Genomic DNA, 12,491 nt, shown 5'->3' on the forward strand with positions numbered 1-12,491 from the left:
TATGGCTCTGGGAAGAAGGGGAGCAAAAAACGGAAGCGCAAAAAACGGAACATCCCAAGGTCGTGAAGGGGTTAAAGGAAATAGTTCTAGTTCAACAAGCTGTTCTGTTACAGAGCAGGAGAAGCTGAGTAAACCGATATATAGTTTTGTAGGATATAATTCAGTAATTGTAATTTACTGGTATAAATTGCTTCTCTCTTTGGGCCTATAAATTTAGTAGGTGATCTCTCTTAAAGTGAATCTGTCACCTCCAGAAATGCTACTGAGAAATGCTAATCCATAGGTAAATAGTATTTAAATCATGCCTAACTGGCCTAATGGAGCAGGCGCTATAAGGAGAAAATTAAGTTTTATTCTCCCTGCAGCCGCTTGATTTCAGTCATCAGGGCGGTGCTAGGAGCTGTAACAGTCAACGATCACTGAGCGCATGGTAATCACTCCCCAGCACAGCCTGCTCTGCAGCATGTGTGTGTGTGACGTGTGTACAGAGTAGGCCATCAATCAAGAGGTGGTATTGCAGTTTAACCCTATTTATTACAAAGGAGCTGAGCTGCAATACCAGATACAACCCACAAACTGATGTGGCGCTTTGACTTGAAAAAAAGTAGCTAAGGTTTTTCTAACCATTTTAAACCGAGATTAAGCAGGATTTAAAATCAATCATTTGTCACAAAGTTAGATATCAATCTGCTTCTGCTCTATAACATGCTGTCCGCACATTCGATAGTATATTTATCCTCAGATTCCTGCTAAATTCACTTTCCAGGAATATCAATTTAAATCCAAAGAAACATATTTAATCTAAGACATGCCTGTACAAATTGGTTTACACTAAGCTATAAAATGTATCAGTCGGAAAAGGAATATTTTTGGAACTTTATTTATACATCAAATGTTTTGATCATATCATGCTTAGGCTAGGGACACAATGCATGAATGGCCACTGTGGGCAACATATGCTCAGGAGGAATATGTCCAACACTGGACACAGTCAGGACAGATCTCTGGCATCCAGCCACCATTCACCCATTGTAAGAAAACACAAACAGCATGGTATGGTTTTCTTTCTGCAATGGCTGAATGTATAGGAAAGTGGTGCTCCTTACTATACAGGTAAAAAAAAAGAGTATGGCCCTTATCTGATAAATGGGTCCTATGAGAACTTTACTGGATATGTTGGTAAAAGTTCTTAAAATTAAGTGCCCAAACACCGTCCTCTGTTGTGCCTCCATTATTAATGCTTTCCACACAGATGATCATTATTATTTCAGTTCTCTTTCAATGGATCCAACTTTATGGATGAGTTTTTAAAAAGAGGCAGATTTTGGATTGCTGGTTGGAGAGAGGCACACCTTCCTGTCTGTGACCTGCTTTACAAAGAAGCATGTTGTGCTGGATTTGCTGTCCGCTACCTCACTTCCCACGACTGTAGCAAAAAGCATAACAATTACGTTTCTCCATTTATTAACACATGAAATTTGTTGTCACTTATTGCCAATTGCTGTCAGGACCATATTCTGTTTAGGCTTTTTTTTGCAGCAATTGCAGTTTTACTGCGATTTTCTAGTGATGGGTCGTTTGCGAATTCACTAAGATAAAGAGCCACCTCCCTGCTGTGAACAATGGAGACCGACACCCCATCGAGAGCCACTAAATTCTCTGAATGGCTCTCACTGGGCGTAAAATTCCGGTGTTCAGCAGACGTAACTGCTGAACCCGAACCAAACACCGCCCACTCACCAATTTAATTGGCTGACTGCAAGTAGGCGGGGTATTGGCCACGGATGGGTAGGGTTTTGGAAGCTTTAACATCATATTAAATATATGTTCACCTACAGTTTGTTTTTTTTTTACAGTGAACACATATTTAACCCCTTCATGACCGGAGCATTTTCCATTTTTGCATTTTCATTTTTTGCTCCCCTTCTTCCCAGAGCCAGAACTTTTTTATTTTTCATTCAATATGGCCGTGTGAGGGCTTATTTTTTGCGGGACTAGTTGTACTTTTAACCCCTGTACTTTTAACCCCTGTCACTAATAGTACGCACCAGGTCGGGAAGGCTGGTTCAGCGGGGGCTCCGGCGCTGAGCCCGCACTGAACTGAGCACATGTCAGCTGATTATTACAGCTGACGTGTGCCCGCAACAGCCGCGGGTGGAATTGCGATCCACCCGCGACTGTTAACATGTTAAATGCCGCTGTCAATCTCTGACAGCCACATTTAACTCGCGCTTCCTAAGCCCCGCCCATCGGTGACCCCGTCACGTGATCGCGGGTCACCAATGGATGGGCATGACAACCCAGGGTCTGCAGCAGACACCTGTAGTTGTCATGTCTCAATTGCTATGAGCGTCACCTAGTGGTCAGCGCTCATAGCAAGTGAGCATTTCTCCTGCATACAAGCGATCTGCTCATCGCTTGTATGCAGTAGAAGCAATGAGACAACTGCAGCTTCTAGTCTCGTATGGAGACTATAGAAGCAAGCAGAAAGTGTAAAAAAAAGTTTTTAAAAATATTAAAAAAATAAAAAAAAATGTAAAAGTTTAAATCACCCCCCTTTCGCCCCATTCAAAATAAAATATATATATATATATATATATATATAAAAAAACACATACACATATTTGGTATTGCTGGGTTCAGAATCGCCCGATCTATCAATATAAAAGAAGAACTAATCCGATCGGTAAACGGCGTAACGAGAAAAAAATTCTAAACGCCAGAATTACGTTTTTTTGGTCGCTGCAACATTGCAATAAAATGCAATAACGGGCGACCAAAACATCAGATCTACCCCAAAATGGTATCAATAAAAACTTCAGCCCGGCACGCAAAAATAAGCCCTCACCCAGCCCCAGATCCCGAAAAATGGAGACGCTACGGGTCTCGGAAAATGACGTCATTTTTTTTTTTTTTTTTTTAGCAAACTTTGGATTTTTTTCACCACTTAAATAAAAAAGCACCTATACATGTTTGGTGTCTACGAACTCCTAATGACCTGGAGAATAATGATGGCAGGTCAGTTTTAGCAATCAGTGAACATGGTAAAAAATGGACTCAAAAAACAACTGTGGAATTGCATTTTTTTTGCAGTTTCACCGCACTTGGATTTTTTTCCCCGTTTTCCAGCACACCATATGGTAAAACCAGAGATGGCGTTTAAAAGTACAACTCATCCCGCAAAAAATAAGCCCTCACACGGCCATATTGAACAAAAATTAAAAAAGTTCTGGCTCTGGGAAGAAGGGGAGCAAAAAATGAAAACACAAAAACAGAAAAACCCAAGGTCGTTAAGGGGTTAAACACCATCACTGGTTTTACCATATTGTGTACTGGAAAACGGGAAAAAAATTCCAAGTGGAGTGAAATTGCAAAAAAAATGCAATTCCACAGTTGATTTTTGTTTCGTTTTTTTACCACGTTCACTGAATGCTAAAACTGACCTGCCATTATTATTCTCCAGGTCATTACGAGTTTGTAGATACCGAACATGTATAGGTTCTCTTTTATTGAAGTGGTGAAAAAAAATTCAAAAGTTTGCTACAAAAAAAAAATGGTGCCATTTTGTGAGACCTATAGCATCTCAATTTTTTGGGATCTGGGGCCGGGTGAGAGCTTATTTTTTGCGCGCCAGACTGACATTTTTATTGATACCATTTTGGGGTAGATCCAATGTTTTGATTGCCCGTTATTGCATTTTATTTCAATGTTGCGGCGACCAAAAAAATTTAATTCTGGCGTTAGAATTTTTTTCTTGTTACGCCGTTTACTGATCAGATTAATTTTTTTCATATTGATAGATCGGGCGATTCTGAAAGTGGCGATACCAAATATGTGTATGTGGGGTGTATTTTTTATTTTATTTTGAATGGGGCAAAAGGGCGGTGATTTAAACTTTTATATTATTTTAATATTTTTAAAAACATTTTTTTAAACTTTTTGCTTGCTTCTATAGTCTCCATAGAAGACTAGAAGCAGCAATTATCTGATCGCCTCTGCTACATAGAGGTGATGAGCAGATCGCCTCTATGTAGTAGAAATGCTCCTGTGCTACGAGCGCCGACCACTAGGTGGCGCTCATAGCAATCTTTACATGACAACCACTGGGGTCTGCTGCAGACCCAGGGTTGTCATGCCCACGCATCTGTGACACGCGATCACGTGACAGGGCCGGCTCCAGGTTTTTCTGGGCCCCGGGCGAAAGAGTCTCAGTGGGCCCCTTTAACACATACCACGATTCATGATGCAGAGATACGGCGGAGAAATATATATATATATATAGTACAATGCAAAGATTTCACTTCTTACATTACATGAGTGATATCTATTGTAAATTCCACAATAGCTCAGAAACCGGTGAATCGCTCCACACAGAATACTGGCCCCCATAGAAGGCTCCATACGGAATACTGGCCCCCATATAAGGCTCCATACGGAATACTGGCCCCCATATAAGGCCCCATAAGGAATACTGGCCCCCATATAAGGCCCCATACGGAATACTGGCCCCCATATAAGGCCCCATACGGAATACTGGCCCCCATATAAGGCTCCATACAGAATACTGGCCCCCATATAAGGCTCCATACGGAATACTGGCCCCCATATAAGGCTCCATACGGAATACTGGCCCCCATATAAGGCTCCATACGGAATACTGGCCCCCATATAAGGCCCCATACGGAATACTGGCCCCCATATAAGGCCCCATACGGAATACTGGCCTCCATATAAGGCTCCATATGGAATACTGGCCCCCATATAAGGCTCCATACAGAATACTGGCCCCCATATAACGCTCCATACAGGATACTGGTCCCCTTATAATGCTCCATGCAGGCTGTTGCCCCATACAGCCCCCCCCCCTTTTACTGCTCCATGCAGGCTGTTACCCCCCACATAATGCCCCATACAGGCTGCCCCCCCCCTTTATAATGCCCCATGCAGGCTGTCCCCCCCCCCCCCACATAATGCACTATGCAGGCTGCCCCCCCCCTTTATAATGCCCCATGCAGGCTGTTCCCCACCTTATAATGCCCCATGCAGGATGTCACCCCCCCTCTTTATAATGCCCCATGCAGGATGTCCCCCCCTCTCTTTATAATGCCCCATGCAGGATGTCCCCCCCCCTCTCTTTATAATGCTCCATGCCTCCATACATTAAAAAAAAAAAATCAAATACTCACCTCCCTCCTCCTCACCTGCTACAGCTGCTCGGGTCGGGACTCCAGCGTTGGCGGCGTCTTTCCGCTCTGCGCTCCCTGTGACGGCTCAGGGGAGGGCGTGGTGTAAAGACGTCACCGCACCCTCTGACCTGAGACGTCAAAGGGAGAGCAGAGCAGGAAGACAGCGGATCTGCGGAGGCACGGGGAGAGGTAAGTATCCAGCTGCCGGGGCCCTGAGCAAGCGGCGGAGAAGGGCGGGCGCTGACACCGCTCTCCTCCGCCCATAGCCCAGCGGGGTGCGCGACCGCCAGTGGGCCCCTCTGCCTGCTCAGGGCCCCGGCATTTGCCCAGGTGCGCCGGGTGCTGACGCCGGCCCTGCGTGACAGGGTCACCGATGGGCAAGGTAAGTGACGTGCTTCCAGCGCGGCGCTGTTAAATGCCGTTGTCAGAGATTGACAGCGGCATTGAACTAGTTAACAGCAGCGATTCCACCCGCGGCTGTTGCGGGCACATGTCAGCTGTGTAAATCAGCTGACATGTGTCAGCTCAGAGCCGGAGCCCGTGCTGCACAGGGGGTGCCGACGTGGTGCATACTATTACGTACCACGTCGGAAAGGGGTTAATAGGGATCCATTTAGGATCCAAAAGAGCCAGTTCTTTTTGGTGAGTGGAGCCCCCCCCCAAAGAAAAACAGCACTGCAGCTGCCATGTGTAAAAGTAAGCCTAATTATTTGGTGCAGAAAAAACGCTGCGTAAAATAGGCGCGTTTTTGAGTGGAGATTTTTCCCCACTCATTAGGGTATGTGCCCACGACCAGGCTGTTGCTGCACTTTGAACGCAGTGTATTTTCGCTGCTTCCAAAGTGCTGTGTCCAATCCCGCAGGTACACATGCGGAGTTACCGCACCCTATCCATTCAATGGGTGGAATTTCTGTTGCAGAGACTAGTGTCTCTGCAACAGAAGTTGACATGCTGCGGCTCCTAAAGCTGCGCCACCTGTGATTTTACGCGGCGGCTAAGGGTATGTGTTCACTGTCCGGAGCCGCCTGCTGCCCCGACGCTCCGGAATAGCCGCGGCGGCTTCCGCTCATTATGCAAATGAGCGGTGCCATTTTTTTTACCTGCAGACTTTCCTCATAGAGGTTAGGTCTATGGAGGGAGCCCGCATGCAGACCTGCAAGAGAAACTGACATGCTGCGGTCTGGAAAGACGCGCCGCATGACAGTTTTCGTGGGTGATCCACAGGTGCCCAGATATGCATAGTCCCCTATGCTGTAACATTTGGCCGCTGCGGGTTTGCCGCTGCATAACACACAGCTTCAAACCCGCAGCGGCCCCTGACCGTGTGCACATACCCGAATAGAAGCACAGTGGACATGAGATTTCTATAAATCTCATCCATTTTGCTTCTACTGTACAACGCAGCAGTTTGGACACAGCGCAGGTGAGCTGCTTCAAAACCGGTGCTAGAACAGATCGTGGGCACATAGCCTTAGAATGACTGAAATCTGCAGCAAAAATGCTGAAAGAATTGACATGCTGCAGATTTAAATCTGCAAGGAAAAAAATAAGCAAAGTGTACAGACACTGTGTGCCGAATTATTAGGCAAATGAGTATTTTGATCACATGATACTTTTTATACATGTTGTCCTACTCCAAGCTGCATAGGCTTGAGAGCCAACTCCCAATTAAGTAAATCTGGTGATGTGCATCTCTGTAATGAGGAGGGGTGTTGACTAATGACATCAAAACCCTATATAAGGTGTGCTTAATTATTAGGCAACTTCCTTTCCTTTGGCAAAATGGGTCAGAAGAGAGATTTGACGGGCTCTGAAAAGACCAAAATTGTGAGATGACTTGCAGAGGGATGCAGCAGTCTTGAAATTTCCAAACTTTTGAAGTGTGATCACCGAACAATCAAGCGTTTCATGGAAATAGCCAATAGGGTCGCAAGAAGTGTGTTGGCCAAAAAAGGCGCAAAATAACTGCCCATGAATTGAGGAAAATCAAGCGTGAAGCTGCCAAGATGCCATTCGCCACCAGTTTTACCATATTTCATAGCTGCAACGTTACTGGAGTATCAAAAAGCACAAGGTGTGCGCTACTCAGGGACATGGCCAAGGTAAGGAAGGCTGAAAAACGACCACCTTTGAACAAGAAACATAAGGTAAAACGTCAAGAATGGGCCAAGAAATATCTTAAGACTGATTTTTCAAAGGTTTTATGGACTGATGAAATGAGAGTGACTCCTGATGGGCCAGAGGCTGGATCAGTAAAGGGCAGAGAGCTCCACTCCGACTCAGACGCCAGCAAGGTGGAGGTGGGGTACTGGTATGGGCTGGTATCATCAAAGATGAACTTGTGGGACCTTTTCGGGTTGAGGATGGAGTGAAGCTCCACTTCCAGACCTACTGCCAGTTGCTAGAAGACAACTTCTTAAAGCAGTGGTACAGGAAAAAGTCGGTATCGTTCAAGAAAAACATGATTTTCATGCAGGACAATGCTCCATCACATGCATCCAACTACTCCACAGCATGGCTGGCTAGTAAAGGTCTAAAAGAAGAAAAAATAATGATATGGACCCGTTGTTCACCTGATCTGAACCCCATAGAGAACCTGTGGTCCATCATAAAATGTGAGATCTACAGGGAGGGAAAACAGTACACCTCTCGGAACAGTGTCTGGGAGGCTGTGGTGGCTGCTGCACGCAATGTTGATCGAAAACAGATCAAGCAACTGACAGAATCTATGGATGGAAGGCTGTTGAGTGTCATCATAAAGAAAGGTGGCTATATTGATCAGTAATTTTTCTGGTTTTGGTTTTTGCATGTCAGAAATGTTTATTTCTAAATTTTGTGCACTGATATTGGTTTACCTGGTGAAAATAAACAAGTGAGATGCGATTATATTTGGTTTTCATTAAGTTGCCTAATAATTCGGCACAGTAATAGTTACCTGCACAAACAGATATCCTCCTAAGATAGCCAAATCTAAAAAAAAAAACACTCCAACTTCCAAAAATATTAAGCTTGGATAGTTAGGAGTCTTTTGGGTTGATTGAGAACATAGTTGTTCATCAATAATAAAAATAATCCTCTAAAATACAACTTGCCTAATAATTCTGCACACAGTGTAAGACTTCAGGATTCTCATTCACTTTGCTGAAACTAGGAAACCCTTCAGATTCTGTGACAAATCTGAGCAGAAACAAATGAGCCAAATCACCAACGTGTGCACAGGCCCTAAGGCTTTATGAAAACTGGTGTATTTATGATGTGTTTCACATATGCGACCTGTTTATACTGGTGAAAATAGCAAAAATTTGTTTGCTTTCATACATTTTCTGATAAGTACCGATTTTGTCTTGGGCACAAAATATGTGGCTTTCCAGATACATGGGTCGCGCGCAGTGGCGTACCGCCAATGGTGGCAGGCCAAGCGACTGCTATGGGGCCCGTGACGCGAGGGGGCCCCATAGCAGTCCAGGGGAGGACATACCGCCGCCGGTGCAGCTGCTCCCTGCACGTGGCAGGCATGGAGCGATCCTGCAGCTCTGCTGCTGACAGGAGGAAAATGGCAGCGGAGCTGGGGGGGATCCGTTCTCTGCTTCCTCCTTGACACAGACGCGCGCAGCTTGATGACCTCATTATGCAGCGCTCGCCTGGGTCAGGAAGAAAGTTGCCAGCAACTAGGAGGATGCTGCAGGAGAGCGTGATGAGAGGTAAGTTTTTTTTATTATTTTTTTTTACTTAAAACGCTGGGGAGAGGAACAGGAGAATGACGGGAGGTGGGGGAGAGCAATGGTGGGGCTGGGGAAAGCAATGGGGGGATGGGGAGAGCAATGATGGGGATGATGGGGCTGGGGAGAGCAATGATGGGGATGATGGGGCTGAGGAGAGCAATGTTGGGGCTGATGGAGCTGGGGAGATCAATGATGGGGATGGTGGAGCTGGGGAGAGCAATGATGGGGATGGTGGGGCTCGGGAGAGCAATGATGGGACTGGGGAGAGCAATGATGGGATGGTAGGACTGGGGAGAGCAATGATGGGAATGGTGGCAATGGGGAGAGGATTTATGGGGATGGTGAGGCTGGGGAGAGCAATGATGGGGCTGATGGAGCTGGGGAGAGCAATGATGGGGATGGTGGGGCTGGGGAAAGCAATGATGAGGCTTATGGGGCTGTGGAGAGCAATGATGGGGACGGTGGGGCTGGGGAGAGCAATGATGGGGCTGATGAAAGCAATGATGGGGATGGTGGGACTGGGGAGAGCAATGATGGGGATGGTGGCAATGGGGAGAGCAATGATGGGGGTGCTAGGCGAGAGCAATGATGGGGGTGCTGGGAGAGAGCAATGATGGGGGTTTCACTTTGCTTGTACTGCAAAGCCTTGTATATTTTCCGTGTGCACATAGCCTTACAGTTAATTAGGGAGAGTCACAGAGACTGAATAATTTATATTATTGGGCGGCAGAGATTATAGTTAATGGGGGGCACAGTGCTGCTGATCACTTTGTATTTTGATTACTAAGTGGCTAATAGTATATTAAAGGTGGGGTACATATCTGTATTCAGGGGCACAGTGAGGGGGAGACACAAGTATATATACAATATATGTGACCTTGTTATTTTTAGGGCTGTACTGATCATCGTGACAAGATGAGTCGTGGCTGGGAGATGTCGACATGAAGGTCTGATCAGATGGAGAAGAAGCAGCAGAAACTGACTCTGATCAGATGAGACTTCAGCGGTAAGTGCCTGGATGTAAATATTATTCTGTATCTGCACTGTGTGACTTGGAGTGATAATGTTATCTGTAAAATCCCTTTGGCTGCATTCTCACATTTGTGTGAAATGTCTGTGTATTGCCAGAATTTTTTATCGCATGGTCCACGGACTCGTAGAGTTTTATAGATACATAACACATCCATGAAAATCATGGATCTGAGAATGAGATCTGTGAGAGTCAGAGACTGTCCTGTTCTGATCCGATTATGAGGATCAGAATAGGAGATGCTCAATGCGTCTGTAAGTGTGGGCAGCACACCGACACTGCACACAGATGCAGGAATGTATTATGTATAGCATACTCAGTATATAGTGTACTCACTTATTATGTATAGCGCCGTCCTTAGTTATATAGTTTCACCTTTTTTTATGTATAACACCCTCCCTTATTACGTATCATCCTCTCTAGCTCTAAGGGGTCACAGTTGGGGGATCATACTGTGTTGGGGTCACCATACTTTGCCCTGGGAGTTGAGGTGGGGTACAGTAGGGACATTATACCGTGCATGTGGAGGAATTCACCATGGGGGTATCATACTGTGTTTGGGGGACACTTTTGTTGGCATGACACTTTATGGGGCAATGAAAGAGGGATCTAGGACTACAGCAGGGGGGAAATTACTATGTAACGGATGGAAAGTTGTGAGGTCCGCTCTTGTGTGACCACGACAATTATTTAAATTTTTTTTTGGGGGGGGGGGGGCAATTAGGACGTCTGCCATGGGGCCCCATGATTCCTATGTACGCCCCTGGTCGCGCGGCTCTTTGAATGAACCCATGGGTTACAGTAAGTCCACACAAAGCATACGGAAAATAAAGTCAGCATTGTCACCAGTGATTGGTCGATCTCAACAATCTTGCACAGAGAGACGATGGGAGCCAACACCCGGAGAGCCACTGGCAGATACAAATGGCTAGCACCGAGGGTAAAGTTATAGTCCTGCCGATGTGAACAGAACACTATCATTTCACCACGCTGTACTCATTTATCTGGGATTTGTTTGGGCTCCAAAAGAGACAACTTATTTTATTGACAGACGCCAAGTGATGCCGCTCACCCAACAGAGCCAGACTGCCTGTCTCAGGACCCCCGCTACACAGAAAGTGGGGAAATCTTTGGTGAAAAGCAGCAAAAAATCATATTCCTCAGCAGAAAAAATATGTGCAACTATCGGGTGAGATTTATACTGTAATCTACGGCACAAATCCGGATATTTCCATCCTGAGTCAGTTATAGTATCATAACAGGCCATAAAATGCAATGTTCTATATCCCCAGCAATGCTTCCCCCGGTACAGGCAGTGACAGCACTTGTACACAGTGGCTCCATGGTCCTGCACGTTACTAATCCGTCAGGTAGACAAATCCTCTCCCTGACCTAATACTTTCCACCCAGTTTCCTGACTCCAGGCTCCGTCTCCCGTCTCCGGGTTTTACCAGCGCCACGCTCTAGACATGACATATGATGGGCATTACCTCTGACCAATGGGCAGCCGCAAAGCGTCAGTTTTGTGTTCGTTCTAAAGCTCTAACCAATCACACAGCTTCTGGGCGTGTCTAACCGCAACCATCTTTAGTAGGACCAATCTTAGCGAAGATCGTAGCAGTGGCGTCACTCTGGGTGACATATACCTAGCGCCATGTTGTGTGTGGCACAAACGTAGTTGTTTTTACTTCGTGTTCGTCGACGTTTTTGAGGAAACGAGGGCTTTTGGGGCTTGTTTCTCTGCGGCTCACTGTTTGCCTGTATCTTTTCCATGCATTGTGGGAGAAGAGTCGGACTTTTAAGTGCAGAGTTGCGGATTATTTGAAGAAATGTGTGACACTGGTTGTCCGAGCGCCATATTAGTTGTGGCGATTTCTTTCTGCTTAGAAGGAGCCGCCTTACTTCGTGTGAATTGTATTATGAAATTGCTGTTTTCGGCCGCGTTATCGTTGGTGGCGGATTTGGAGCAGCTGCCTTGTATAAACGTCGTGTTTGGGCCGGTTTAGCGGGGTTTGTGAGAAGCGGAGCAGGGAGGGGCCGGGGCAATGGCTCCAGCAGCTCCGCTAATAGTCTGCGCAGTAGGTGTTATATAACGAGGTGACATGTGGAGCAGGCTGCAACGGTGACCGCTACGGTGCGTCAAACCCTTGCTAAGCCGGCCCCGTTGGCACGGCTGCTCATGGCGGGATTTTTTTTTTACCACCTCCATGACCAGAGCATGGACCCCGATGGCGCATACTGAAGGCAGCATACAGCCTCTGCTACTTTCCGACGCCATTGCCGAATTAAGCGCTTTTCTAGCTCAGAGACACTAGTATTCGGACACTGTAGGGAGGAGCAGCCGCTGTAATCGCGATAGTCTTTAGTGCTGTGTGAACTACACGCGCGCTCGCTGTGTGGAGTTTCCCGACGTTTGTTCCCTCACATTGGAGCGACTGTGAAGCGTCAAGAAACCGTCCCATTAGCGCTTCCTGAGGGACCTAGCGGCAGGGAGCGGTACTGCACCGGCGATCGGCAGGGAAAGGGTGTGTGGGAGGGGAGCGGAGGGCGGCG

Source organism: Phyllobates terribilis, unplaced genomic scaffold, assembly GCF_046119375.1.
Source record: "Phyllobates terribilis strain yellow unplaced genomic scaffold, ASM4611937v1 Scaffold_3__8_contigs__length_932513732, whole genome shotgun sequence".
Taxonomy (NCBI): domain Eukaryota; kingdom Metazoa; phylum Chordata; class Amphibia; order Anura; family Dendrobatidae; genus Phyllobates; species Phyllobates terribilis.